We start from the raw sequence: 27,833 nt of genomic DNA on the forward strand, positions 1-27,833 counted from the left end.
ACCCTGACTAATGGATGGTGGACAAAAATAGACACTGTATTAAGTCTACTTAACAATTGTAAGATGCATCTCAATTTCAGGAAATGCAAAATATCTTGTAACAAAGATGAATCTCAGATCTGGGGGTATATTAATGATAATTCTTGACATCGAGGTTTGTTGTTAAAAAATTACAGAATATGGGGCATCTGGGTGGCTCATTTGGTTAACCTTCAGACTCTTGATTCCAGCTCAGGTCATGATCTCATGGTTTGTGAGTTAGAGTCCCGCATCGGACTATGTGCTGACTGTGCGGAGCCTGCTTGCGATTCTCTTTCCCTTTCTCTCTGTCCCTCCTCCTCTCTCCCTCTCAAGATAAATAAACGAAAAAAAAATACTAAAAAATTACAGAGTAACATTATGAAGGCAAAATACTAATTCATCATTATCTTGAACTTGGTTAATTGTTTTGGTGGAAGTTTATCTTGGTTTTAGTCTTAAATTTTCTCAAATTAGACTTAAATCTTTGGGTAAACACTTCTGTGTTTTTGCTAAAATGAACAACATGGATTAGACAGTCTCTTCTGTCTCTTGCCCCAATTTTTTATAGCTGTGGATGCTGGCATTGACCCACATTCCTAGAACTAATGTGAAATTTAAGCAGCCTCTGAGAATTCAGGGGCAAATGGTTGAGTGACTGGGTGAATGGCCTTTTGCTTCTAACTTATGCTTAGTGTTGGCCCACAGACCTGTGAAAGCCAAATCACCCCTGTCCGGTTTGCAGTATTGCTGGCATCAGGCAGCTCACCTTTTAACAAAACAACGTGGAAAACTTCCGGCGCATCTGCCGCTCTAATTTATACGTTAGAGGATAGGGCTGACTGGAAAGGCCATGGAAATGACTAAATTTATTCCCATTTGTTCAATTACAGTGTCTCTTTCAGAAAAGTAGATTTGTTGTTGAAGATTTTGAGTATTCGCCCTCTTTTCTGGAAGAGGCATATGTTGGCCATAAAACTAGCAAGATGAAAGTAGTTAACACTTTGAAAACATCCATAAATTAGCATCTAAACAGTTTTTCTCAAGAAATAGAAGTTGAAAATGCTGTGTATCAGAGACTGCTCTGAGGAGTTTTTCTGTTCATCGCCAAACGTGAAGTGGGTAGACGAAAAACTTGTGTACTTCTTCTAATCTTTGCTCATCCCATTCTGCTTGAGATGGATGACTGTCTTCCTGCTAAAATTGAGATAACTCTTGCTATTTCTCCATTTTCTTCCCTCCTTCCATTCCCCTCTTTATAATGCGCCCTGTTCTCCAACCATGTAAACTTGCAGTAAGTTAGGTACTTTTGGAAATAGAATTAATGCTTTCAGACCTGCAGTCTCCCAGCAAGTGTAAAAAAGCAGCAGTTTGTCAAGGATGATGTCTGATACAACTTCATAAATGAGCCACATAACTTCTGAAGAGTTCATTCTTCTGGGAAGAAAGAGGGAAACAAAATCTTTGCCCAAAATGACTGTATCAGACCAGTGCTTGCCATTTTTCACAAGTCAATGCATTTCATAAGAATACTATAAGATAAGTGGAATTGTCCCTGATTCTGTGTGAAGAAATGTAGTTTCAGATGGGGTAATTAAATTCATGGTCAACAAGTCAAAAATTATAAATATGCATATTTGGCTACAAAGCTGATTATCTTTCTTTGTTAATGCACTGTGATAATCTGGATTTTTAATTTTATGAAACCTTGTTGATCATTGTAGCAACACTTATAAATATTGACTCTGTGTCAAGCATTATGCCATTATTACTTTTACAGCATTTTATTGACTTCTATAATAAACCCTTCATATTATTGTATTTATTTTGGAGGTGGAGAAGCAGGGCTGGCAAGGATTGCATTTTGTATTAACCAGTGTCTCCATATTGTAGCCAGAGGTTTTTTTTTTTTTTTTTTAAACTAAATGAAAATCTGATCATGTCACTCTCCTGGATAAAACTTTTCAGTGGCTACCTCTTCCTACTGGGCATTGTGTCTTCTGATCCGCATGAGTCTCCAACCCCATCTGGCTTCTCTTTTCCCCTGTTCTCTGCATGGCAGCTATCCTTGTCTTAATGGGAGCTCCCTCTGCCAAGAAGGTTCCTGTCCTCATCACTTGGTTCACCATTTTACCAGGTTAACTCATATTCACTCTTCAGCTCTCATAACACTGTTAGAGAATCTTTTAGATCCAACGTGGGATTAGGATCATCTACCTCTATAACATTATTCACATTATATAACAGTGTCTTTATTTTTGTGACTTTTTTTTTGGATTATTGTAAAATCCATGAAGACCAGGTCTTGAAATTCAATGATTGTACTCCATTTGAACAACATGTCCCAACTGAGAGGATGGAAAGGTTCTTTGGGGAAACTGTAGAACTTGATGTTAAAACATTGGCTGTTCACATTAAAGCCTGAAACCAGGTGTAAGAAAGAAATACATTGGAAGAAGAATATATTGGTGGAATGAGACTAGAGAAGGGCCTGTAAATTAATGGTAAAGGGGGGAAAGTTTGGCTATTAAGTAAGAGAGTTAGATGTTGGTATAGGTTGCTCTACATTCACCTCCAAACCTCTGGGAGAAGATGATTGATCTCTTCAGGTCATGGGGATTGAGAAAAGAGGAGAGTATTAGAGCTTACATTATGCCATGGTTACCTAGGAAACCGTAAGTATGGTAGAAAAAGACTTCTACCACTCTAGGTGGAAAGAGCAGGATAGAGATGACTATATGGAGTAGCTAGGCAGATGGGACTGAAGGCAGCTTTAGAATACCCTAGTAGGGGACAAAGAACACTTAAATATTATTTCATGTGCCTAGGGAGGCATGGATATGATGCTTAGAGCTGGTGGTCTGAGGAAGGTTCACAGGCATGACACAAGGATACAGGCATAGATGGAAACATGGGTTGGGTAAGTGGAGCCCAGGTGGTGGACAGACCATCCTCTGTGGATTCTTGCACAGGAGAATGCAGGCACCTGAATGGTAGATGTGGATATGAGTACAACTGTGACAGTGTGATTGAACATACCGTGATGGAATGATCATACATCTCAGTGATGAAAGGCCAGGATAGATCAAAACTAAGAAGTGGATATACCACACTGACCCCATACCAGCCCTCCTCCCTCCCATCCACACCCCTTTCCCCCCAGGAAGAGCAGGAGAAGGAAGACCTCAAGCTTACTGAGTTTAAACTTCAGGTAATAAAACAGCCAGATTTATCTGGATGTGACTAGAGAAAGTTTCCTTCTCTCTGGGGAAATGAAAAGTCAGGAAGAAATTAAGTTCAGTTATAGGAAAGAAAAATATAATTTTGCCCACCCGAGTTTGTAGTTTGTGAGCAATTGTACCTCCTGAAACTCTGTTGTATTTTTTCTTTTTCAAACATATTTTACAATAATCAAATGGCCACACATTTTAGGCTGTGCAAAATCAACATGGCTAAAACATGCTCTGCCCTTCTTGAAATCCCGAAGGAAATGTCCTTTGCTTCCCGGAATCAGTTAATCCTGTGGTGGTGATTGTCTTCTTCCATTATACCAATAAGACAATGGGTACTGCATAATTCATGTGAAGCAAGTTATTTAGCCCCCAAAAGTAAATTGCTCACAGTAAAGTAGAAACAGTGCTTTTTATTATTTTTCCATATAACCTGGTATTATTGCATTGAAGATAAACTGCCTCAAATTCCAATTTACCAAACCAGAATACTCTAATAAAAGCAAGATCTGTCAGTTGGCCAGATTTAGCCTTTTCATTACTTTGAATCACTGGCAAATACAAAATTTTCTAATATAGTAATATTTTCATTTCACATTCTGTTCTGAACTGTGACTGGGGAAAAGTACAAGACCTCTAGATCTAATTTTGCCATTTGGAATGTTGTCCATTTTGTTGTTTATCAGGGTTTTTTTTTTTTTTTTGTTTGTTTCCTCAAAACATGAATGACCTTTTAAGAGCACAGTCTGTATTTTTGATATTTTGTTGAATGTTCTCTGAATATTTCTCTACTTCAAAGGATATTTTCTGATGTTGTTTGTCAAAATAGGCATAGTATTTTTCATGCCAGAAAAGAATTGATTTTATTTCATTTAATTACTTACCAATTGTAAATAATCACGTATTATTAAAAGAAAATAGTTTTCTTTATTTTCCTCTTCTTAATTTCATTTGGTATTTGAGAGTGACTTAGGATTCTCTTGCCTGTTCTACTTTGGAGGGGAGAGAGAGAGGAGTTATATAAAGTGGTTTTAATAAACATTAAAGTACGATAGGGTAAATTTCCCCCTCTAACTAGCAATGAGGAAACACTGTAATATAGCATTAATAAATAATAAAGGACCTTTAAGTTCAAAAATTAAATGTTTCTTAAGCAATGCTACCTTTGAGCCTGAGTTACTTGCCTTAAGAGTCTCAGTTGGTCAAGTTAAACGTATAATTTCCAAATACTGATTGTCCAGATGCACTGCCAGATCACACGTGTTGGCTCTTCAAGATCAATCTGGATTTTTATTTCATGCAAATGACTGAAGAGACCTAATGCAGTGAATTAAAAATTACTTACTGGGGCGCCTGGGTGGCTCAGTCGGTTAAGTGTCCGACTTCTGCTCAGGTCATGATCTTGTGGTTCACGAGTTCGAGTCCCGCATCAGGCTCTGTGCTGACAGCTCCGAGCCTGCAGCCTGCTTCCGATTCTGTGTCTCCCTCTCTCTCTGACCCTCCCCCCATTCATGCTCTGTCTCTCTCTGTCTCAAAAATAAATAAATGTTAAAAAAAAAAAAATAAAAAAACCAAAAATTACTTACTGTTAAGTTGTGCCCGGTTTTGGCCTCTGATGAAAGAGAGCCATAGGCAAGCTCAACTGAGATCAACTAGATGTTTTGCTGTTGTTGTTTTTGTTGTTGTTGTTGTCGTCGTGGTTTTACTTTTAATTTTTTCACTGTAGTTGATAGACCATGTTTATTTTCTGTTTAAAAGTGCTTGATTCAGGGTGCCTCGGTGGCTCGGCTGGCTAAGTGATGACTCTGGATTTTGGCTCAGTCATGATCTCATGGTTCATGGGATGGAGCGCCATGTCGGGCCTGTGCTTACAGCGCAGAGCCTGCTTGGGATCCTCTCTGTCTCCCTCTGTCTCTGCCCCTCCCCCACTGGTACGCACATGCCTTCTCTCTCTCAAAGTAAATAAGTAAAACATTTAAAAGGGCTTGATTGAAGCAATTAGGCTAATTCTAACATTTCTCATTTAATTTAATGATGGCTACATTATTAAGATGTATCTTATAAGTAATTCAAGGTGTAAGGGAGTAGCGTCTTAGGTGGGACTATATAGTAGTGTTAGTTAATCCTTAAAAATCCTTTATATCCCAAATTTATATCAGTCCAGACATCTTTCTTGTATTCCAATGTCCTATGACCATTGCCTGCATGTCCACCTAGAAATATAATAGACATATCCATCGTAATATTGTAGATTTCAAACCAAATCCTTAATCTCCCTCTCCCCAAGTCTCTACCTGAGCCTTCTAAACTCAATGGTGGCAATTCCTTTTTTATTTTAAGTTGCTCATATCGGAAAGCTGGAGTCATCCTTGGGTTTTGTCTTTTTCTCATACTTCATATACTTAGTCAAAATATCTTGGTGGCTTAATCTTCAAAATAAGTTTAGAATCTAACCTGTCTTTATCACCTCTACTGTTACCACCCTGGTAGCATCCTTTCTCACCAGAGTTACTGCAACATTGTGTTGTTTTCCTGGTGCCACTCCTCCATCCCTTCAGTCTGTTCTCAACATTGTAGTTGGAGTTACGTTTCTTTTAAATTTCTTTAAATGTTTGTTTAGGAGAGAGAGCATGCTCAAGTGAGCACACAAGCGGGGGAGGGGCAAAGAGAGAGGGAGACACAGAGTTTGAAGCAGGCTTCAGGCTCTGAGCTGTCAGCACAGAGCCGCACGTGGAGCTTGAACCCATGAAACCCGACATCATGACTTGAGCTGAGGTCAGATGCTTAACTGACTGAGCTACTCAGTTGCCCCCAGAGTTATCTTTTTAAAACAAGTTCCATCATTTCATTCCTCTATCCAAGTCTCCAGTGCCTCCTTGATTCACTTGAAACAGCTTACAGTGGATTACAAGACCCTACATGACTCAGAAGATGAGAGGGGGAAAAAGGAGTATACCATCATTGACATGAGATCTTGAGGACTATGGGATGTGAGTTGGACAGGGAGGGATGCAGAGGAGAGTCAGATTTCAGCTAGGACAAGTTGAAAGAAACTGTACACCTGCCATGGAATAGCAAGTAATGTCAGTGTGAAGGAGCATGCAAATCAAGGCCTACCTCTGAAAGAAGGTGCTGTTTTACTACTCAAATTAGAAAGTTTAATTAAATTTGAGTTTAATTATGGAAGAATTCATAGTTTATGCTGGCATGTTGAGTGTAGATCATATAGTAAATCAGAGGATTAAAATTCTTTGGAGGTGATACTTTATTCTCCCTTGAGTTCAAAGAGACCATGACCTTTCACTCTATAACAGTCTTCTATTCAGGTTGCAGAAGATAACTTTAGGGGCTTTATGAAGCCTATTTAATTTCTGTCCCTTTTATCATCCACATACTAAACTGAATCACCATTCAGGACACATATCTGCATTAAACAAAATCACTATACAACCTCAGTACTTTGGAAAATGCCACCTTATTGGTTGATGTAATTAATCAAAGGGATATTTTTGTATTAAGACTCTTGAGGGAAAACATTCCAAAAATTAAAAATATATAGGGATGCCTCAGTGGCTCAGTCGGTTAAGCATCCTACTTCGGCTCAGGTCATGATCTTACGGTTCGTGAGTTCAAGCCCTGTGTTGGGCTCTGTGTTGACAGCTTGGAGCCTGGAGCCTGCTTTGGATTCTGTCTCTCTCTCCCTCCCTCCCTCCCTTCCTCCACTGTGCATGTGCACTGTCTCTCTTTCTCTTAAAAATAAACATTAAAAAATTAAAAAACCTATCTAGCTATAAGTAGGGTAAATATATTACACTTAACATTGGCAGTAGTACATTGGTATTTGGGAAGAATAGTCTTTTTCCATATTCTAATGCTTTTGTGCATTAAGGAAAAAATTATTTTTTTGTTTCCTCATCAGAAACCTGTTTTGTATGGAAACTAATCAATCCATGAATTTTCCATAAAGCATGGCACCAAGTTATTTAAAATTTGAGTCCATAAAATGTGCACTGGCCACAGAAAATTTTACATTAAAATCAGTGAAATGTTTCAATTAATAATGAGTTAATTTACTTTACACATAGTTTATATATGCCAGTAAATCAAAAATTTATTTAATATCTGTAATCTCAATGGCTAATCTGAATAACTATGTAGGAAAAGTTGCAATATTTGTTTCATATAACTGTTGAGTACTACTGTTTGTGGTGAACAACTTAAGGTGGTTTTAGAATACTGAAATGTATTAATCTCCACACCTTTTACTTTGAAAAGATCTGGTGTCAACTATTTAGAACTAAGTTATATATGCAGGCATTCGTTAAGCCTAGATTTCCAGTTTTATAAACATATTTCAGAAAGGAAAAGAGTATTTTTAGAGTACTTTTCCTGTATGAAAAATAGTCCAAACAGATAAAGTAATGGGTGAATAATGAAAAGCTCTGGAATGAATTTCCTGAAAGCAGAAATTGACAACAAAATAATTGGATCAATGAGTATAAGCATCCTGGTTAAAAAAAAACATTACAATAGAGCATATACTTTAAGTGTTGGGTAACGATACTGAGATGGTTATAATGAAACCATTATATATATATATATATATATATATATATATTATATATATATATATATATAATATATATAATGACTGTGTCAGTCAGGCTGTGTCATTATTATCAGATGCTGGGTATAAACTAGGTTAGCTGGCATTAGAGGTGCAGTATATGAAACTACTGGATCACATTGTGACTAAATTAGAATATTGGTCTTTTTTTTTTTTCTTTTCTTAATGTCTTACTTATTTTTGAGAGAGTGCCAGTGGGGGAGAGGCGCAGAGAGACTAGGACAGAGGATCCAAAGCAGGTCCTGAGCTGACAGCAGTGATCTTGATGCAGGGCTAGAGCTCACGAACTGGGAGATTGTGACCTGAGCCAAAGTCAGATGCTCAGCCAACTGAGCCACCCAGGCGCCCTGGAACCTTGGCCCTCTTAACATAATCTAATCATAAATAATTTCATAATCAGCCAAATGTTATTGCAAGTTATCCCCCAAATAGTATGTTTCTGTGTTTGGGATTATAGCATATAGAGAGCTGGTGGTGAATTATAGTCCTAATTGACCTAAGTGAAATCAATTTAGCTTTTTAATTGTGGACTGTAAAACACATGCAGAACCCCCTCCTCTAGTCTTGTAAAAGCATCACTAATTAATGTGGTGATGCTCAATTGTTTAACATACCTCGTGTCTCACTTCCCACCCTACTTACAATTAGGTGGGGTTATTTCACTCATTTTGGACATTAGCCTATAGGTGGAAGTGGTGCCAAATCAGAGAAGATTAGTATCCAAACCATCCGGCCTCTCTTTGGCACAGGTGGGAGGAAGTTGTGTAATCCAGGTGGTGTAATTACAGCTTCCTGGAATCTGTGTCTGCCTGGGTCCCAGGTCATGCAACCTCTTCTTCTCTTTGGGTATTAGGGTCCATCCTAAGGTGAACACCATTTATAATAATAAGTGCTGGTAAATTTTAACTAGTAAAAACACACATATTCATAACTACTTTGCAAACTTCTCACCAGTCCATAGGGGATTGTTTATGCAAAGGCATGGAGTCATGAAGTGGCATGAGTTGGAGGGGAATTTCTCCTACATTTGGATTGGCCATAGCACATACACTGTGAAGAAAGGGGAAGTAGAAGTTGAGGTCATAGGGGTAACTGCAGATCCTGCCACATTTAAAGCTTTTGCTTCTGTCATGTAATGTTTGCAGTGGGGGGCTCACTGAGAGGAATTAACATGAGTTATAGGTTTTCTGGTTGGATTCTTTATGCTTATATTTGTAGTAAAGTCAAGGGAACCTACATCATCCGAGCTCTTACATAATGTTAACCAGGTGGGTAAGAACCTGAAAATATTAAGCCCTCATTTATTAGTCATGATCATGGTCCATAAGTACTATTCAGCCAACTTTCTACATGACCCCTGACTCCCAAGTACAATAGCTAATGATCTGCGTAGGCCTTAAGGTTGAATTTTCACACAAGTCAAGTATTCCTTTAAGAGCAGTAATTCTCAACCTGGATTAGACAGAAGTGCCCAGGGGCTGTAAAACATCCTGACTACCTAAGCCACACCAAGGCTAATGAAATCAGAATCTCTAGGAGAGGACGCAGACATCTGTATTTTGTAAAGTTAACAGATAAAAAGTGGTCGATTTCCACTGTAGTAATAATTTCCTACTGGTTTTTGGGTATGTAACATGTTATTTCTAATGACTGTTTTCTTGTATGATTTAACTGCCTTTTTATTAGTGTTACTTGAAAAGAAGAAATGTAGTACCTCTGGGGAAATCTTAGAAATTCTGGATCTCCTTAATGTTGCAAGAGCTGGATTAGAATTTTCCCAGGTTTTGATCCATTAATTTATTTCCTCAAGGCCTTAGCTAGACAAGGAAAGTGTCATGTGGGAGCTGACATTCAGATAAAATCACTACATGTGTTTGTTGAAGGTAATTATTGAAGCAAACACAGTTGACATTATTCCAGTGTACCAGGTGCAGGATATATGTGTGTACAAATGTGTGTGTCTTGGGAACAGCAATACATCTTCGGTGTATTAAAAAGTTTGTAAAGAAAAATACTTGATATTTACATACTGAAAGAAGAATTTTCTTAAAGCTTTTGCTTCTTTACGAAGTCCTTGTGGTGCCTGGATATTGTGGGCACAAATAAATTCCATCCTTTGCTCTTAAATAAATTCACATACCAGGTATACATACGAACACCTATTTATAGCTCTGTAGCATGTCGGACTGTGCATATGCTAATAATTTTCTGAAGTAATCAGCTCTGTGAGCTATTGACCTGGGATATGTTCTTATTTGTAAATATTCCCTAAACGGGGAACACTTTCAGCGATTAAGTGATAGACTTTGCAGACAGACTGGTTGGTTTTGAATCCCAGCCAATACCATCCACTAATTTTATGATTTGGGGAAATTTACTAAATATCCTCATGTCTTGATTTCTTTATCCATAAAGTTGGGGATAATTGTAGTGGCATTTATTTCTTAGTACTGTTGTGAGGCATGAATGAGAGGGCCTGGCACACAGATAATGCCAAAAAATATGTGTTGTTATTCTGAAACAATTAGAAGTACAGGATGAGATGGCATGTTCCTAATATACATAACTTCCAGTTAAAAACCATTAAGTGAGGAAACCACATATAGAAAAAGAGGATACATAGGTTATATCTGTGCTAAGAATGCATTTGTTTTATGCACACATTGATCCTGAGGCTTCATGCAGTTTTGTTTCTTCTCATGGTTTTCACACTATTAGAAATCCTACCAAATGTTCTCTGTTGGATCCCCGAAACTGCTTCTCTGCCTGCTCGATCAGTTTCTGGATTGCTGCATTGGTGTAGCTATGGTTGTTTCCAGTTGAGAATCCATGGCATAGTCCGTTGACCCGGGTCGTGTTACTTATTTTTCTGTTACTGCAGTTACATGTCTGTTCATCCCTACTAAGACTGTAGGGAGGTTAGAGGGTATATATTAATTTCACAGAGGAACCTGTTCCTTTCTCCCTGGTCTCTGTGAAATGGGGTCTTGATTGTGGATTCCTGCAGATTTATCTACATAGGTAATTGATGGAAAGGAAAGAAGGAGTCCACCATATGTCTGCTTTCTCCTGCCTTTTACTCAAAGTTTACCACTTTTAAAATTGACATGCCTCATTCTTTTATGAACCTACTGGTGACTAAGTGTACAGAGAGAGAGGATGCCTTTAAAAGAGACCTTTAGATACGCAAATATCACAATTCAGTGAAATGAACCTCCAAGGAAAGTGGGGACACCACAGCAATTGAAGAAATCTGGGGCTAAGAGATAGAAGGCACTGATATCAAGCTGGTCTAATATCCAGCTGACTAATATCCTGGTCACCTACTAAGACCCTAACACTTTAGGTAGAAAGACCATTGTGCTGCAATATTATGTTCACATTTTTAAAAGCCTCTAAGTCAATGAGCAGAACTTTAAAATTAGTGTTTTCTGGAATTATTAAAAAATATATCTGTAAGGACTTAAACTAATAATAGAAAAGCCACAGTGTGCCAGAGGGGCAGAGTCTGTAAAACAATCCAACTAGGACACTAGGTTTGAAATTTTTTTTCTTCTAATCATAACCATTTAATGTGCCATCAGCTGTAAAAAGTCATCTACTAATCTGGTCATTTGATACTAAGAATTAGGGTAATGTTGGCAGCTTTAGCAGAATTATAAATAGGCCACATATCTGCTAATGGTTATTTTATATCAGCATTGCATTTATAATTTTAGTCAATTAGAGCTCTTTTGTTACTTGCTCACAGAAAGTAAAAGGAACATATCAAATAGATTAATTATGGCTAAGTCAAGGTTGTTTCATTTAAACTCCATGAGAATTTCTTCTGATACAGAAGTTATACAGCAAGTTGAGACAGCCTCTCAGTGTGATGCTTTAGCAACAGTCATCCTAGTAAAGAGAAATCATAGTTGATTTTAACTGGAAAATTCTGTCATTTAAAACTTGTTTTAATACTCTGGTTAAAAAAAAAGAATGTCAAATGGGGGCGTGAAAAAGATGCTAATGTCATGGTATCTAAAAGCTGATATTTTAATTTAGCTTGTATCCTCTGTATCTTATAATCAATTTCCATGAACATTCTCACAAGGATAGAGTTCTCAGATTACTCTTCATTTTATCATATGATTATTAATCACGTTTTAAACACCGCATAAATCCCAGCGTGGAAAATGGTTGCGTGTTATCAGTTGCATGTGGAGGCCTGAAGAGCTGCAGAATGGTTCAAGATCTCTGCCATTTTGTTGCTGCCACCTGTGTTTGCTTTTCGTTACATTTAATTACTGTCAGCAAATAGAAAGGGACTGTGAAACAAGTAATACATCACTGGGAAACAATTCTCCGTGGGAGTCTCACATTTCTTCATGCCTCGTGAGGCACTGACATCCTTTGTTCTGGACTATCTTTTCATATTTCTGTAGTCAGCAGCCTTAGGAGATGCATATAGTGTCTCCTCCTGGTGCAAAGGATAGGCATTCTCAGTGTCCTTTATGAATGGTTCACTAACGTCAGTGCTGTGAATACAACCCACTGGGTGAACACATGTCACCTGAGCCCCTTTGTATTGCTCTGTTGGAATTGGAACTTGGGGAAATAGTGCAAATGCTGACATTCTGGCTACTGCTATTGCAGTGATAAGCTGTCTCTTGTCTTTGACCCAGGAGTCTTCTATCCTACCAGCAACCATGGAACTATGACAGGCTAACTCCGTAGCTTTAACGTAGAATAAAATCTCAGACCTTTCACAATTCCTGATGATTCCAAAACCCTCTTCTTAGATCTTCTAATATTACTCAGTTGATACTATTTTAGGTCTCTCTTTCATATTCCTTAATATAGGATTTGGGATTAGCCAGCTGTCCCCACTGAACCTAATTTACTCATCTGCAAAATGTAGATAATTATACCTATCTTTTGGCCTATTTAGAGAATTAAATAATATATGTAAGAAAAGTGTATAAATCAGTAGAGTGCTTTTAGTAATTGCCGTTATTCATTCTGTGGCTCACATTGTTTTTGTATAGTGATCACTGACGTGTTAAAATATTTTATTATAATCTGTCATCAGGAGACTCTAAAGCATCCTTGTGAAGTTAGAAATTTGGGGCAGAAATTTTTTTCTTTTGGTTTCAGTTAGAAAATGGACCCAGAGAAATGTTAAATCCTTCCATAGTTCCATAGGCTTTAGGACTCCGGTCTCTTAGGAAATGGTCACAATTAATGCATGGAAATCCATGGATGTTTTTGTCCATGAATCGTAATTTCCAAAATATTTTTATAAAGCAGATCATTGCATTGTAGTTGTTGAAAATTTTCTTTTAAAAAACCCAAAAATTCTAAACAAAAAATTAACATGCCTGGACAGCTTATAGGAATGTCTTCTTTTCAACATCTGTACAAAGTACTGTTCAAAATATCTGTAAATATTGAAAAAAGGCACACTGAGCTAATGGATGTATATTACAGTCCATTTCTAGAGTCAAATGTAGACCAAAATCCAGTTAATTAATGTGCCTTGTTGAGTTTTACCTTACCTAACCTAGCTCTACCTTAATGTTGTATATTTTCAAAAGTTGAGGGATGGGTGATGGAAGATGGGACAGTGGGTCCTGTGACAAATCAAATATCTAGGACCCTAACTTAAGTGACTTACACCAAGGACTCATTTCTCATGAATCCATCAATGCTAGACTTATTTTATATAAGCAGTTCACGACCATGGATATCCTGTTAAGAACATTCAATAGATAAGATCCTTCCTCATAGCTAATATCATTCCGGTATTTGCTTCAAGGTCCAGTTATCCTCTTGACAAAGAGATTAGATGAGATCATCTGCTTTCTTTGCTCTTCCCCAGGGACTTCTGATAGTTAAGCACAGTGAATTGATATTAAACCAGGTGCATTAACTCTTTTCTCCCCAACTGCTAAAAGAAAAATGAGAATCACTTTTGGACAACTGAAGTGTTATTTTTAAGACTAATCCTAATGTTTTTGCTACGATAGAGCATTTTACCATAGAAATAACCCTGCAAGATTGGGGTATTGCTTAATGTTTACAAATGAGGAAATTGAAGGTCAAAGAACATCTTTATTTTACTTGTTTTACAAGGTTACACATGTATGAGTGTCACAATAAAGATTTGAATCCAGATTTCTCTTAAGTACATTCCATGTATCAAACTGATTGTTCTCAAACCTCAGACCCAACTACATGTTATCTATGTACTGCGAATTTGATTTTCTGTGGTCAGTGCCGGGGGCGGGGGGGGGGGGATTTCCCCAGGGTCTTACTGAAAACCTTCAGCTAGTTTGGGGAGAGCAGGTGCTAAACCTCTAAAATTCACTACATAGACCCTTCTTTGGTTGACACTGAAATGTACTGAAAGTGAGTCTACCATTAAAGAAATATGTTAAATTCTTCTACACACCTTATTTCAATACTTTTACTCACTTGAACTAAAATGGAAGTTATCAAAATGTAGAACTTTAAAATCCTTAGGATCAAGAGGATGGAGAAGAGAACGACTTGGGAGTACTTAGAGAAAAATAGAACTCCACTAGTGTATTGTGACCGTAATCTAAATTCAGGTAGCAGACAGATTCCGAGTGATTCTCTTAGGGTCCAAGTGCCTTCGTTGGGTGGATGTTAAGGGCCCCTTTGTCCTCAAGAATGCCTCTATACTTATCATTTTCCCCTTTTCTCTCATCGAAGCACAACCCCCCCCCCCCACTTTTACAAGTTTTGTATTATGTGTTGAACACTTGTAGCTGTTTCCTACATTTCTCATTTTTGCAACGACACAAAAGTCATGAGCCGGCCTGTCCTCTCTTTTCTTCGTCCTTTTTTGAGGGTAGCAAAATAGTTTAGACTTTAGACTTTAAGAAGGAAGTTTGTAGGTATAGTTAGTATGTATATTTGTGTGCACGGGGGTGGGGTGGGGTGGGGTGGTGGCAGGTGAAGGATAAATATCAGTTTACAAATTTTGAAACTCTGTGTTCTCATTGTTCAAGTATTTGAAGATACAATTTGAAGGTTCTCAGAAACGCATACTTACTTCACCAGTGAGTTGAAAGTGGTCCTACCTAGCATGCTAGGAATTCATTATTTTGGCTTTTTTTAAAACCATTTATGAAATACATTATGTTTACAAACATAACATTTATACATTTAAGTAGTTACTTCATATTACATTTCCCATACATTAGATATAATAACAATGACTGCATTTAAGTATTTAAAATACATGTTATTTCTTGTTATACTATAGCCTATTGAACACTCATTAGTACAAAGCAAATAGAATTAATAAGATAGCAGAAATTGGACCTTCTAAAACCAAGAGTTATGTTTTTGTCATACTGTTTTTTATTGATTGTCCAATGGTAAGTCCCCACAAATCATTTATAGGATGATTCAGGCTTTGAGTGTAGTTATTCAAGGGATAAAATAACCTTTTGAGTCATTCATTTTTTTTCTTAAATCATCTGGAAAACCACACGTAGAAAAGTAACATGAATTTTATTGTAGGCAGATATTTTATTATTGAGAATTGATAAGAGAGCCCTGGCCTGGTGGTCTTGAGTCCTGATTCCTACCACATCTTTCATAGGTACATTGGTGGGTACCTTTGGGTAAATCATTTAAAAAACTTAATGTTTTTGACTATGAAATGTGTCCCTTTCTCTAAAATGCTTATTTCACTGGATCACGTGGAGGTATAAATGAGGCAATGCCTAGAATATGGTTTCCCAGCCCTTCCAATGGCTGCGTCCTTTTCACCCTTCATATTGCAATTAAAAGGGTCCCTTCTGAGTAAGGCTGACCCCATCTATGCTCTGCCACCCTACATCCTGCCTTCCCTCCTCAGTCATTGGTTCTCATTTTCTGTCACATCACACTGTTTATATCCTTCATAGCACTTATTACTACCTGCAATCAGCTTGCTTACGTATTTATTTATGAGTTTGTTTGCTGTCTGCTCCCATAGAATGTACATTTCAAAAGGTTAGGGAACTTTGTTTCCTTCGGTATTCCCTAAGATGGTACCTAATACAATGTGTGACCAACAGTAGTAATTCACCAAACATGTAGAGGCAAAAATGGGCATAAAAAAGGAATGAAGTGTACAGAACATGCAGATTGGCTGCGTACTTTGATTTCATATTAAAAAGCAACTTTGTGTGTGTGTGTGTGTGTGTGTGTGTGTGTGTGTGTGTGTGTATTTTAGAACCATTATTTCCCTATAGGCTTTATGGGTGTCATGTTTTTGTTTTTGTTTTGTTTTGTTTTGTTTTTTACTCTTCTTAACAAAGACCTGTGGAAATTACTGGCTGGTGAATGATGGTGAAGATGCAATAAGCCTAGCTGTTAGAACAAGAGCCAAGTTTGCTTTTGGACAGGAAATAATGTAGAAATGACTCTGATTTGACCAGGCCCTGAGCTTGATAAGGAAATCATCTAATTACTAATGGGATTGAATAAGAGCAGATGAGGAGATAAAGCCTTGGTCAAAAAGACTTCATCCCTCGGATTGTAATGGGACACTTTAAATATCTAGTTGTACCTGATGTGACTGAAACCACTTAAAGGTGGTTTTTTATGGAGATCAGCTATTTTTGTGAAAGCTCAAGTTTACCTGAAGAAAATTTGCTGTTAATGTTTATTCAACATAACCACATGGGGAATATCATTTTGATGGGAGAGATAATCCTCAACCACTTAACCATCTAAAAATAGGAAAACCTCAATTCCTGGATCAAATGTGCATACATTAAGGAAGGACAGAGGAGGGGTGCCTGGGTGGCCCATCCAGTTAAGCGTTTGGCCTCAGCTCAGGTCATGATCTTGCTGTTGATGGGTTCGAGCCCTGTGTCGGGCCCTGTGCTGACAGCTCAGAGTCTGGAGCCTGCTTCAGATTCTGTGTCTCCCTCTTTCTGCTCCTCCCCTGCTCATGCTCTCTTTCTATCTCTCAAAAGTAAGGAAATGTTAAATTTTTTTGAAAAAGGGACAGGGGAAAATGATCTTTTTGCTTTGGTGTAAAAGACTGGATGGTTGAATGGTTGCCCCAGTAAGGCAGTAGAGCCTTGTGTTAATAGTGTCAGGTCTGGGATCACAGTAACCATATCCCAGTCATGGCCAATTATTAACTCAACGATCTTATTCTATGTACTTCAATTTCCTTATCCATAAAATGAAGGCAATGATGACAAAAGTCTTGTAGGGTTGTTTTGAGGATTAAGTGGAACACACACACACACACGTGTGTGTCTGTATAAACTGTATATTATGCATTCATATAAATGTGTGTATGTATATGTGTGTGTGTATGAACTGTGTATATATAGCGAGAGTAAGAGCAGTATCTGATACATGGTAGGCACTTTAGAATGGTTAGCCGTTATTATAATCTTGCTCTCTTATCAGTCACCCTAAAAGGGAAATAAAGATCTGACTGCTTCTGTGGTGGCTCTGTGGTTTTGCAGCAGGGTTCTTTGAAGTATAATGTTTCTGCTATTCTCTCAGAGCTCTGGAGGAGTAAGAATTATCATAGGTCTTTGATATGGTAGTGAATAAATCAAGTGAAGAGAGACACAATTCTGGAATCACAGGGAAAGGGAGCAGGGGTTGCTGGAGTTGCACTGTGAGGCTATAGCTTTCCATGGCAATTATTAAATATTACTAGTTTTCTGTGCTTCTTCAGAGGAAAGCTAGTGTTTTTGAAATGTATTCTTTTCACTAAAAAGACTCATGTTAAAAAAAACTTATCTTTTGGGAGCATTAGTGTGAACAGAATATGAGAAAACTAATTTATGTCTCTCAGTTCTTAAAGAGTTTTGTTTTTATTGGAGATAGAGCTTAATATTTTTTACTTCAAAAATTAGCAGTATAATTTTTATGTAAGTAATTTGAAATAGCTTAGGTTTGTTAACCACTATAAAACCCAGAAGAGGAAGTGTGCATTGTTGGCTTAAATCACAAAACATGGTGATTTACATCAACCAGTTCTGCAAGCCATCATTCGTGTACTCTGTGGGAGGTGTGAAGCCATAAGACCAAAAAAGAAAGTGTTCGTATTGGAAAAAATTAATAAGAAAATAAAGATTTGGTGGAGAATATTGTAAAAACAGAGATCTCATAAACTTAAAGGTTAATTCACATGTTTATTAAGTCTTGATTAATTTCCAATCATGCAACAGGTTCTTTCCTGTGGTGGAGAAACAAGAATGAACAGACACGATACCTGCCCCTAAGGGGACTCAGATTGTGGATAGAGGGGAGAGGGAAAAACTGGGCAATATAAAAGCACCATATAATATTTTTGAGGAATTTGCATTATTTCTCATTATCGTAGTCCTTGTGGACTACCCAAGAGTTGGCCGTATGATCCCTAGACAAATAAATATTTCCTGGGATCTTGTTTGCCAAAGTTGTTTTCAACAATACCTGCAGCTCTGTATTTTGCTTTAAAATTATTTATCTTTCCTTTTTATGTGGGGCTTTGTTTTTCTCTAGCATCTTGGGTTACTACTGGGCTTGTGCTTGCAGAGAATACATGCCCATATTCTGGTCCAGAATGCTCTAAGCTGTCTGGAGATTGCCTGTGTTGACACTGGTTGGGAGCTCTTGCTCTCCAGCCAGAACTTGTTTATTTCAGTGAAGCTTCTAATAGATTTTGCTTTAGATCAGCTGCAAACCACAAAGTGTTTTCTGAAGTTGATGCATCTGGTGGGATCCCATTGATGTAACCAAACTTATTGATAAGTACATTTTCTTCTCAAATTATTTGACTTGTTATATTCACCAAATACAGATTAGTTAGCTCTGTTGGTCTTAAATTTTTTTTTCTATTCTCTTCAATTAAGTACTTTTAAATGTCCCTATTATATAGAGCCTTGTTATTCTTGACTCCACAAGTTTAAGTGTTAAAAATTTCTTATTTTTTTTCAAAAATTTTAAATCCTTGCCCTTTTATCTTTTCAGAATAATTTTAGAACATTTTGTCAATTTAAAAAATGTCTATTGGAGTTGTGTTAAATTTATAAACTGTTATGAAAATTAATGCATTTTAGCAGTATGTATTCAAGCTCTTGGAAGTCCTTTGGATCTCTCAACAAAGGTTTGTGGTTCTCTTTCAATAGGGCTTCCCCTAAACAGGGCTCCGAAGGTCCTGTGAACAAACTGGAAAATTATTGGAATTATCAAGTCTTTGAACTTGGTGGGTCCACCTTACCATTTCAGCTGACTAATAATAATATAATAAAATCAGATTTTGGGAAAATAGCTTCTTACTTTGGAAAGGATCTTATCTGACCCTCTCATTTATTATAAAATAGATACTCTTATAATCCCCACTTTTACATATTTTCTCTGCCCATGATGCTGTTTTACCCTCATTGATGTATTTTTAAATCCTGTATATCCTTCAGAGTCAGTTAAAAGTTATCTCTTCCCCAGAGCATTTTTTTTCTCCAGTTTTATTGAGCTCTAAATGACATACAGCATTGTATTTAAGATGTACACCATCATAATTTGATGTATGTGTATAGTGCAACATGATTGCCATGGTAAGTTTAGTTAACTCAGAGCTTTTTTTGATCTTCCCAACTGAAAGAGGTACTCTTTTCTCCCAAATGCCTTTATCTGTGTGGCTCCTAGGGAATGTATAATTTGCATTTTATTATGTCCAAGTCTCTGGATCACTATAGCATCCAGCCTAGGACTTGTTACATAGAGGACACGCGAGTGGCCATTTTGTTAGTGGTCACCTAGGTGCCTGGCTGCCCAGCTGTACGGCTTTAAGGCTGGAGAAGATGTCGCGCAGGCTGGCTTTTTGTGGGGCTAACGCCCAAATATACACCCCCACACCACCGAGCTGCAGCATTCGCTCCCTAACGAAACCCACATTTTAGGCATAGGATATGCATATCTGTTACCAATTTTATGTCATGTTGTGTGTCACAACCTCATGTAAAAACAAAACAAAACAAAACAAAACTTGATAATACTGAGTCCTTTCCTGAGAGGATGTTAGAATTGTCATAGATGTAAAATAATCATTACTTCTGATCTCCAGTACCTCTTACTTTTCTTTTTTTTTCTTGCTACTGTGCTAGATCTCATATTTTTATAATAGTGCTTTGTGAAATCCAGATCTGTTTATATATAGAGACATTTTCTTTTTTCACTTTAAGAGGATTAAAAGAGATCTGGGATTCCAGTGTGTTTCATTAAAAAGGTGGCAATATGGGGTGCCTGAGTGGCGCAGTTGGTTAAGCGTCCGACTTCAGCCAGGTCACGATCTCGCGGTCCGTGAGTGCGAGCCCCGCGTCAGGCTGTGGGCTGATGGCTCGGAGCTTGGAGCCTGTTTCCGATTCTGTGTCTCCCTCTCTCCCTGCTCCTCCCCCGCTCATGCTCTGTCTCTCTCTGTCCCAAAAAAAATAAATAAACGTTAAAAAAAAAATTAAAAAAAAAAGGTGGCAATAAAAAGTTTTCTGTCTAGTATATCCAAGATCTTGAACACAAAACAAAGGGCGCATATATATCTGTTCATGGACATATATACAGACTTCTAAGTCCTATGACTTACCTTTCAAATGGAGATTTGGATGGAGTGAACAGATAGGTATGATACAAAGCTGCTTGTTATAGTAAATCGTACCAATGGCTTAGGGTTTTTATTTGTCAGAATGAAATATTTTGAATACTGAAGACAGGTACAACCATAATCAAGCATTGAAATATTTATTGTATTAGCGTTCCCAGCTTCCGTGAAACTTGCAAAGAAAGGAATATTTCCCATTTGTAAGAAAGTATAACGGGAAATTCACTGCAGTTTGCATTTCTAAGCATAGCAAACTAACAAAAATAAACAGAGTCCTGACCTGGGGATGGCGGGGTTGGGGGGGCAATCCATGTCGCTATTTCATGTCCTAATTTATTTTTTATTCTACTGTAACCCTCGATCAACACCAGTTTCTTTCCTCTCCAAACAAAAAGAGGTCAACATAAACATGCCTGTCAAGGATCTGACAGAACAGATTTATTGTGCAAGTTAGATTTGTTGGCGCGTTCTCTCCTTACATTTTGCCTCAGGTGCTGGATATATTTTTTCTTTCTTGAAATATATATATTTTTCTCTCCTGAAAGAATGCAAACATAAAACACATAGGTTATTCCAAGAACTTCAAGATACGGTACTCTAGCTAAAAAAATTATTAGAATATTCTTTGCTGCTAGGAGAGATACAGTGATAATGAAAAATATATGTGAAAAGTAAGACCTCTGAGAGCTTAATGGGTATCTTTAAAAACTAGAACTTTTGCATATTCCTTACATGAAAAAAGTCACCTGAAAATTGAAGCATTTTTATATACAGGTCAAGAGAAAATACCACCGATCCTCCCTTTTTTATCTTTTAAAAAATTTATCACCTAGATGATTCAGGTTAATTATTTTTTCTGACCTTAATCTTCCAGGAAACGACTTTAATTATCTAGTTAACTTTCCATGTGTAACAACGGTTAAGTAAGGCACCCGACAAGAAGAATATATATATTTTTGAAGTATAAATTCAGTTAACTTGTTTATTGACATCATGTGATTAAAAATACAAAGATGAATGATTTCTCAATTAAATTTGAATTAACTCAGACCTTTTGCTGAAATTAGATCATAGATATCCGACGATCAGGAGACTACGTGAAAAGCGATCAAGCATATCCTGGTTCAGAACCGTCCCTTTACCTCAGGGCTGCTGTAACAATGTACCAGTGCACCACGAATGTGGTGCCTTAAAACAACAAATGAATTCTCGCTTTATTCCTGAGGCTAGTTGTCTGAAATCCAGGTGTTAGCAGGGCCATGTTCCTCCTGAGGCTGGCGAGAATCCTTCCTTGGCTCTCCTCCTTAGCTTCTGGTGTCGGCTGTCAATTCTTAGTATTCCTCGGCTTTACAGCTGTGTTACTCCAGCCTCTGTCATTCTCATGGTGGTCTCCTTACACATGTCTTCACGTGGCTGTTTGCTTACAAGGACACTAACCCTAATGTAGTGATAGTGATTATATCCGCAACAATCCCATCTCCAAACAAGATCACATTCTGAGGTCCTGGACATCAGAACTGCCACATAGCCTTTTGGGAGACACAATTCAACACATAGCAAGTGTCCGTTTGTATTATCAGGATGTGTGTTCTGCCCACTACTGCTGGATTCAACAAAAACCTCCACAGAGACGTACCTAGTAAACATTTTCATGTCACAGTAGTTAGTACCCACCTCCTGATGGTTTTGCCACTGCCGATTACTCCTGCCAACTTGAAATTCTCCCCACCCTTGACTGCTTGGGGAGTGTTCCAGCTATGTAGAACTGGTAATTGTCGAAATGAGCAGAAATGCTAGGCTGTCAAAATGACTAATTATCTTGTACCACTATAGTTATGTCAAAGCTTATCTGATGAAACAGACCTGTATCACTTTTTACTTCCCTTTTTTTGGTATTCTGTAGCCTTATCGGTATTCCACAGGGTCCTGTTACTTTTCTCTTTGAGTATACTTTCCCCAAATGGCCTCACCCACCTGTATGCCTTCAACTACTACTTGTGTATGCCAATAATCGGCTCATTCATATGTCCAACAACCTATATCTCAGCTGCCTACTGGAGACTTCCATATGAAAGTACCTCAGGAACCTTAAGTTTCTCATCTCAAACTGAACATGTATTTCCCGCAGAGGTTTAGATATCGTTCCAGAATGTTCTTTTTACCTTGCCTATATTCAGTTGATCATTAAATCTCATTATTCAACTTTTTAAACAACTCTTCTCTGAACCTTCCTGACCATCCCAGTTATTGCCCAAGTTCAAATTTATGTCTTTATTGGACTGCGGCCTTTTCTGTAAATGCTTGTATTTGCAGACGTATCCTGCTTTAATCCTCGCTGCATGGTACCTTAGGGTAATTTTAAAACGTGTTTCAGAGCACCTCTCTTTCTTAATTCATCATCATCATACTTTAATGATGCATCTTTAGCTTTTTAATTCAGGTCTGAAACCCACGTGTACCCCTCTGGCTGGGTCTCCTGCATTGCTGCAACTGTGCTGACCTATGGGCTATTCCTTGGTCACAGTGTGCCCTTGCATGGCCTTCTACCTATGATTCTGAAATTTGCTCTGCTAGGAATAAACTCCCACTGTGTTTCATCCTGCTGCCATGAGCCCTTTAAAATTCTTTTTAAGTGGCATCTTCTTAAGGAAATCTTCATAACTGAAAGAGACCCCCAGGCTATGTTACAGTTGAACATTGTTTTGGAGATCTGGATTACGTGAATTTAACTTAAATTTTGATTTTTATTAATCAGTCTAATGATTTGAATTCTCCGTCTGGCCATTGCACAATTAATTGGAAAGATTAGTTGCACTTTTAGAGTTCTACTGTCCCACTATTACTGTTTAGTTACTTTGAAACCAAAGCACATGTGGAGGTGGATTAAAGCAGTACTAGGATTAAGCTAGATTGATGGCTCTTCAGCCAGCATTTCCACTCAGCAGCTATTAAAGCTATTTGGCCTCAAAAATTATTTACTTTGAGACAGTTTCATTTCAAATGGAAAAGTAATGTACTGAATGGTAAACAGTGCGGTTGATGTCGGCTGTCTCAGAACTGAACTGAAAATCACCTAATCAATCACAAATTTTGGCTGTCATAATGACTGAATTACCTGGGTGAACTATAGTATGATGAAAAAGAACCTAGTTATATGGACTGTCTGACCTCTGTGTCATCAATTGTACAACAGTCTGATTGATTACTCTGTGACTGGCCTAAACTATCTGGAAAATGATCAATTTTCTGTCATGTTTAATCCTGTCCATATTATAATGGAGGCTATAGCTGAAACTGCATTATATTCCATCCTCTATCACCGGTGAGCAAGGTCACTGTAATTGGTGACACATGAAGCCCTTTCTCATCATGTGAATAGGGAAATTCAGATTTAAACAGTGCCTTAAAAGATGAATCATTTAATTTAATCAGAGTATCTGCAGCTAAGTGGTAGTGCTTCTCTCAAGTAGTACTTGAAAAACCTGGTCCTATCATTTGTGCATCTGCATTGCTGACTTTTATCATGATTTTGAAAATATCAGATGTTTTGCCACCTGCGTAAGTTTGACTTTTTCTTCTATTCCTGTGTTCTAGGGGATAAGTGTTAATTTTTGAAAAAATAAACTTGCTACAACTAGACAGTGATAAGAATTGTGTAGTACATGATTTGCCAGCTACACAGTCTCTAAGTAGTCATTGGTCTACTGATAATGGACAGTGACTATAACTATTTGTAATGAAGTCTTAGTCTTTTGATTTCTCTAAGTGTGTACTTGCATACTTGTTTAAACAGTGGGAGCCCACACATGGGACACACGCTAAGAAAAAGGCTAATATGTAAGTGCTATAGTTGCCAGAAACTAAAACTAATTTACTCTTATGGATTGTGGACGCAGTGTTGGGATTCACTGAAATTTAATTTGCATAATCCTTAAGTAAGGATTTCTTGCAGAGTTAAAATTAGCAATTCCTTTCAAAAACTGTGGTTGGCATGTATAATGATTAAGGCATACTACTGTTTTATCTGCCACAATATTCAGTTTGCTGTTCCAGCCATCAATTGTACTATCAGAGTACTTTAAGAGAGATCTTGTAGCAGTAGAATTAAGAATAATTATGGGACACCTGAGTGGCTCAGTCAGTTAAGTGTCTGACTTTGGCTCAGGTCATGATTTTGAGGTTTGTGGGTTTGAGCCCTGCGTCAGGCTCTGTGCTAATAGCTTGAAGCCTGGAGCCTGCTTCAGATTCTGTGTCTCCCTCTCTCTCTGCCCCTCCCCTGTTTTCTCTCCCTCTTGCTCTCTTTCTCTCTCAGAAATAAACATTAAAAAAAACTTCAAGAATAATTATAATTATCCTAGATAAAAAAATACAGCCTACAGAGTACAGTTTTTCTTTAAAAAATTTTTTTTAACATTTATTTTTGAGAGGGAGAGAGAGAGAACATGAGCATGGGAGGGGCAGAGAGAGAGGGAGGCACGGAATCCAAAACAGGCTCCAGGCTCTGAGCTGTCAGCCCAGAGCCCGACGTGGGGCTTGAATCCACAGACTGTGAGATCATGACCTGAGCCGAAGTCGGATGCTCAACTGACTGAGCCACCCAGGCACCCCTACAATTACTCATTTTAAAAATTTAGCACATATAGAAACCAAAAGTTGTAGTGTACGCCAAGTAATGGGATATTGTCAAAATAAAGCTAACTTGAATTATAAGAATTAAATAGGCATTTCTGAAAAATTATGAAACAATTTGAAATCACTTAAATTTTAGGATTTGAGGAACTTCTTGGTTTATTTTAAAATTTTGGCCCTTGATGACTACATTTCAAGGTAATGTCAATAACACATTAGAACCCAATTGTGCACGCGCGCGCGTGTGTGTTTATCTCAACACTGGTTACTCCTTAAGGATTCTGATTGCTTGGGTTAACTATCATGTCTTTAAATTATTAATTTTGTAGTTTTAATTTTAGCTTATCTATTTGGAAACACATGAATGTGGGAATACATTTAGGATATATATTAACAAAACAAACGAAAGCCCTGACAGATAAACTTTCTTGCTTTAAATTACTTTAATGATTCAGCATGTTATCTTTGATGTATATCCAAGAACAATTCATGTACATGTGCATCAAAAAATTCGAGTAAAAATGAGCATAGCTTCATTTTTCATGTAAGCTCTAATTTGAACGTGACTCCAATGTTCTTCAAAAATACATCAGTACATTGTGAGACGTTGATACAATGGAATACTCTACACAGTGGGATACTCTACACAATGAAAATGGGCAAGTTAAAGCTAGAAGCAACAATGCACACATAAACTTATGAAATAAAGGAGTCTGGCAAAAATAATACTGCATACTTCAATTTATAGAAAATTCCAACTGTAGTAAGTATTAGAATTCATGATAAAGGTCCCTCTGGGAGGAGGGAAAGGGGTAATGATTGGGAGGGTACACAAAGAAGACTCATGGAGGGCATTGTTTCTTGATCTGGAGGGTTATGTGGATTTATTTATCTGGTGATATTTCCTGGGTGATTTATAAACTTTTCTGTAACTATATTCAACAAAACAGTTCTTAAAATTAGTTTTCAAGGGTCCCTTTAATAAAAAAAAAACACCCTAATCTGAAAATTAAAAACAAGTTCAGGATTTTTTGATTATTTAAAAAATTTTTGATTTCAGTATAGTTGTGTACAATGTTATATTAGTTTCAGGTGTACAACATAATGATTCAGTACTTCTGTGTGACTCAGTGCTCATCATAAGTGTACTCTTAATCCCCTTCACCTGTTTCACCCATCCCCCTGCCCACCTGCCTTCTGGTAACCATCAGCTCTCCATAGTTAAGAGTCTGTGTTTTGGTTTGTCTTTTTCTTTTTGTTCGTTTGTTTTGTTCCTTAAAAAAAATTTTTTTTTAATTGAGAGAGAGCATGTGTGTGCTTGGGTGGGGGAGCAGAGAGGAGGGAGAAAGAATTCCAAGTAGGCTCTGTGCTGTGAGCTCAGAGCCCACCATGGGGCTCTATCTCACGAACCATGAGATAATGACCTGAGCTAAAATCGAGTTGGACCCTTAACCAACTGAGCCACCCAGGCACCCCTTATTTGTTTTGTTTCTCAAGTTACACATATTAATTAAATTATATTTGTCTTCCATTGACGTATATCACTGAACATTATGCCCTCTAGATCCATCTTTGTTGCTGCAGATGGCAAGATTTCATTCTTTTTCACGGAATACACTGCTACTTTATCCATTCATCTGTTGATGGACACTTGGGTTGCTTCCACAATTTGGTTATTACACATAATGTTGCAATAAACACAGAAGTGCATATATCTTTCTGAATTAGTGTTTTTATATTCTTTGGGTAGATACTCTGTAGTGCGATTCCTGGATCACATAGTAGTTCTACTTTTAATATTTTGAGGAACCTCTAAACTGTCTTCCACAGTGGCTGCCTTAGTTTGCATTTCCAATATTGCAAGAGGGTTCCTTTTTCTCCACATTGTCACCAACACTTGTTCCTTGTGGTTTGGGTTTTAGCCATTTTGACATGTGTGAGGTTGATATCTTACTGTGCTGTTGATTTATTTGCATTTTCCTGATGATGAGTGATGTTGAGCATCTTTTCACGTGTCTGTTGGTAATCTGGATGTCGTCTTTGGAGAAACATCTGTTCATATCCTCTACCCGTTTTAATTAGATCGTGCACGTGTGTGTGTATTGTCTGTGCGTTGAGTTGTAGAAGTTCTTTATATATTTTGGATACCAACCCTTTGTCAGATACATCATTTGCAAATATTTTTTCCTATTCATCAGGTTGTCTTTTAGTTTTGCTGGTTGTTTTCCTTCATTGTGCAGAAGCTTTTTCTTTTGATACAGTCCCATAGTTGACTTTTGCTTTCGTTTTCCTTGCCTCAGGTGACCTGTCTAGAAAAATATAGCTGTGGCTGGTGACAGAGAAATTTTACTGCCTGTGCTCTCTACTAGGATTTTTATGGTTTCAGGTCTCACAAATAGGTATTTAATCCTTTTTGAATTTATTTTTGTCTATAGTGAAAAAAAATTGTCCAGCTTAATTCTTTTGCCTGCAGCTTTCCAGGTTTCCCACACCACTTGTTGAAGAGACTTTTTCCTTTATATATTCTTGTCTCTTTTATAAAAGATTAACTGACCATATAATAGTGGGTTTATTTCTGGGCACTCTGTTTTGTTCCATTGATGTATATATCTATTTTTGTGTTGGTACCATACTGTTTTGATTACTGAATCTTTGTCATGTATCTTGATATCTAGGATGTGATACCTCCAGTTTTGTTCTTTTTCAAGTTTGCTTTGGCTTA

The 27,833-nt window shown here is 37.5% G+C and overlaps 1 long non-coding RNA gene across 2 annotated transcripts in view; it reads left to right on the top strand.

The window, feature by feature from the left end:
- Positions 1 to 27,833, top strand: part of LOC128313079 (uncharacterized) — a 549,707-nt gene that overhangs the window by 162,794 nt on the left and 359,080 nt on the right. For both annotated transcript variants that reach the window (XR_008293246.1, XR_008293245.1), the window contains exon 6: positions 27,412 to 27,510. This is a non-coding gene — a long non-coding RNA (uncharacterized LOC128313079). The remainder of the gene's footprint in view (positions 1 to 27,411; positions 27,511 to 27,833) is intronic.

Source organism: Acinonyx jubatus, chromosome E4 (genome assembly GCF_027475565.1).
Source record: "Acinonyx jubatus isolate Ajub_Pintada_27869175 chromosome E4, VMU_Ajub_asm_v1.0, whole genome shotgun sequence".
NCBI lineage: Eukaryota > Metazoa > Chordata > Mammalia > Carnivora > Felidae > Acinonyx > Acinonyx jubatus.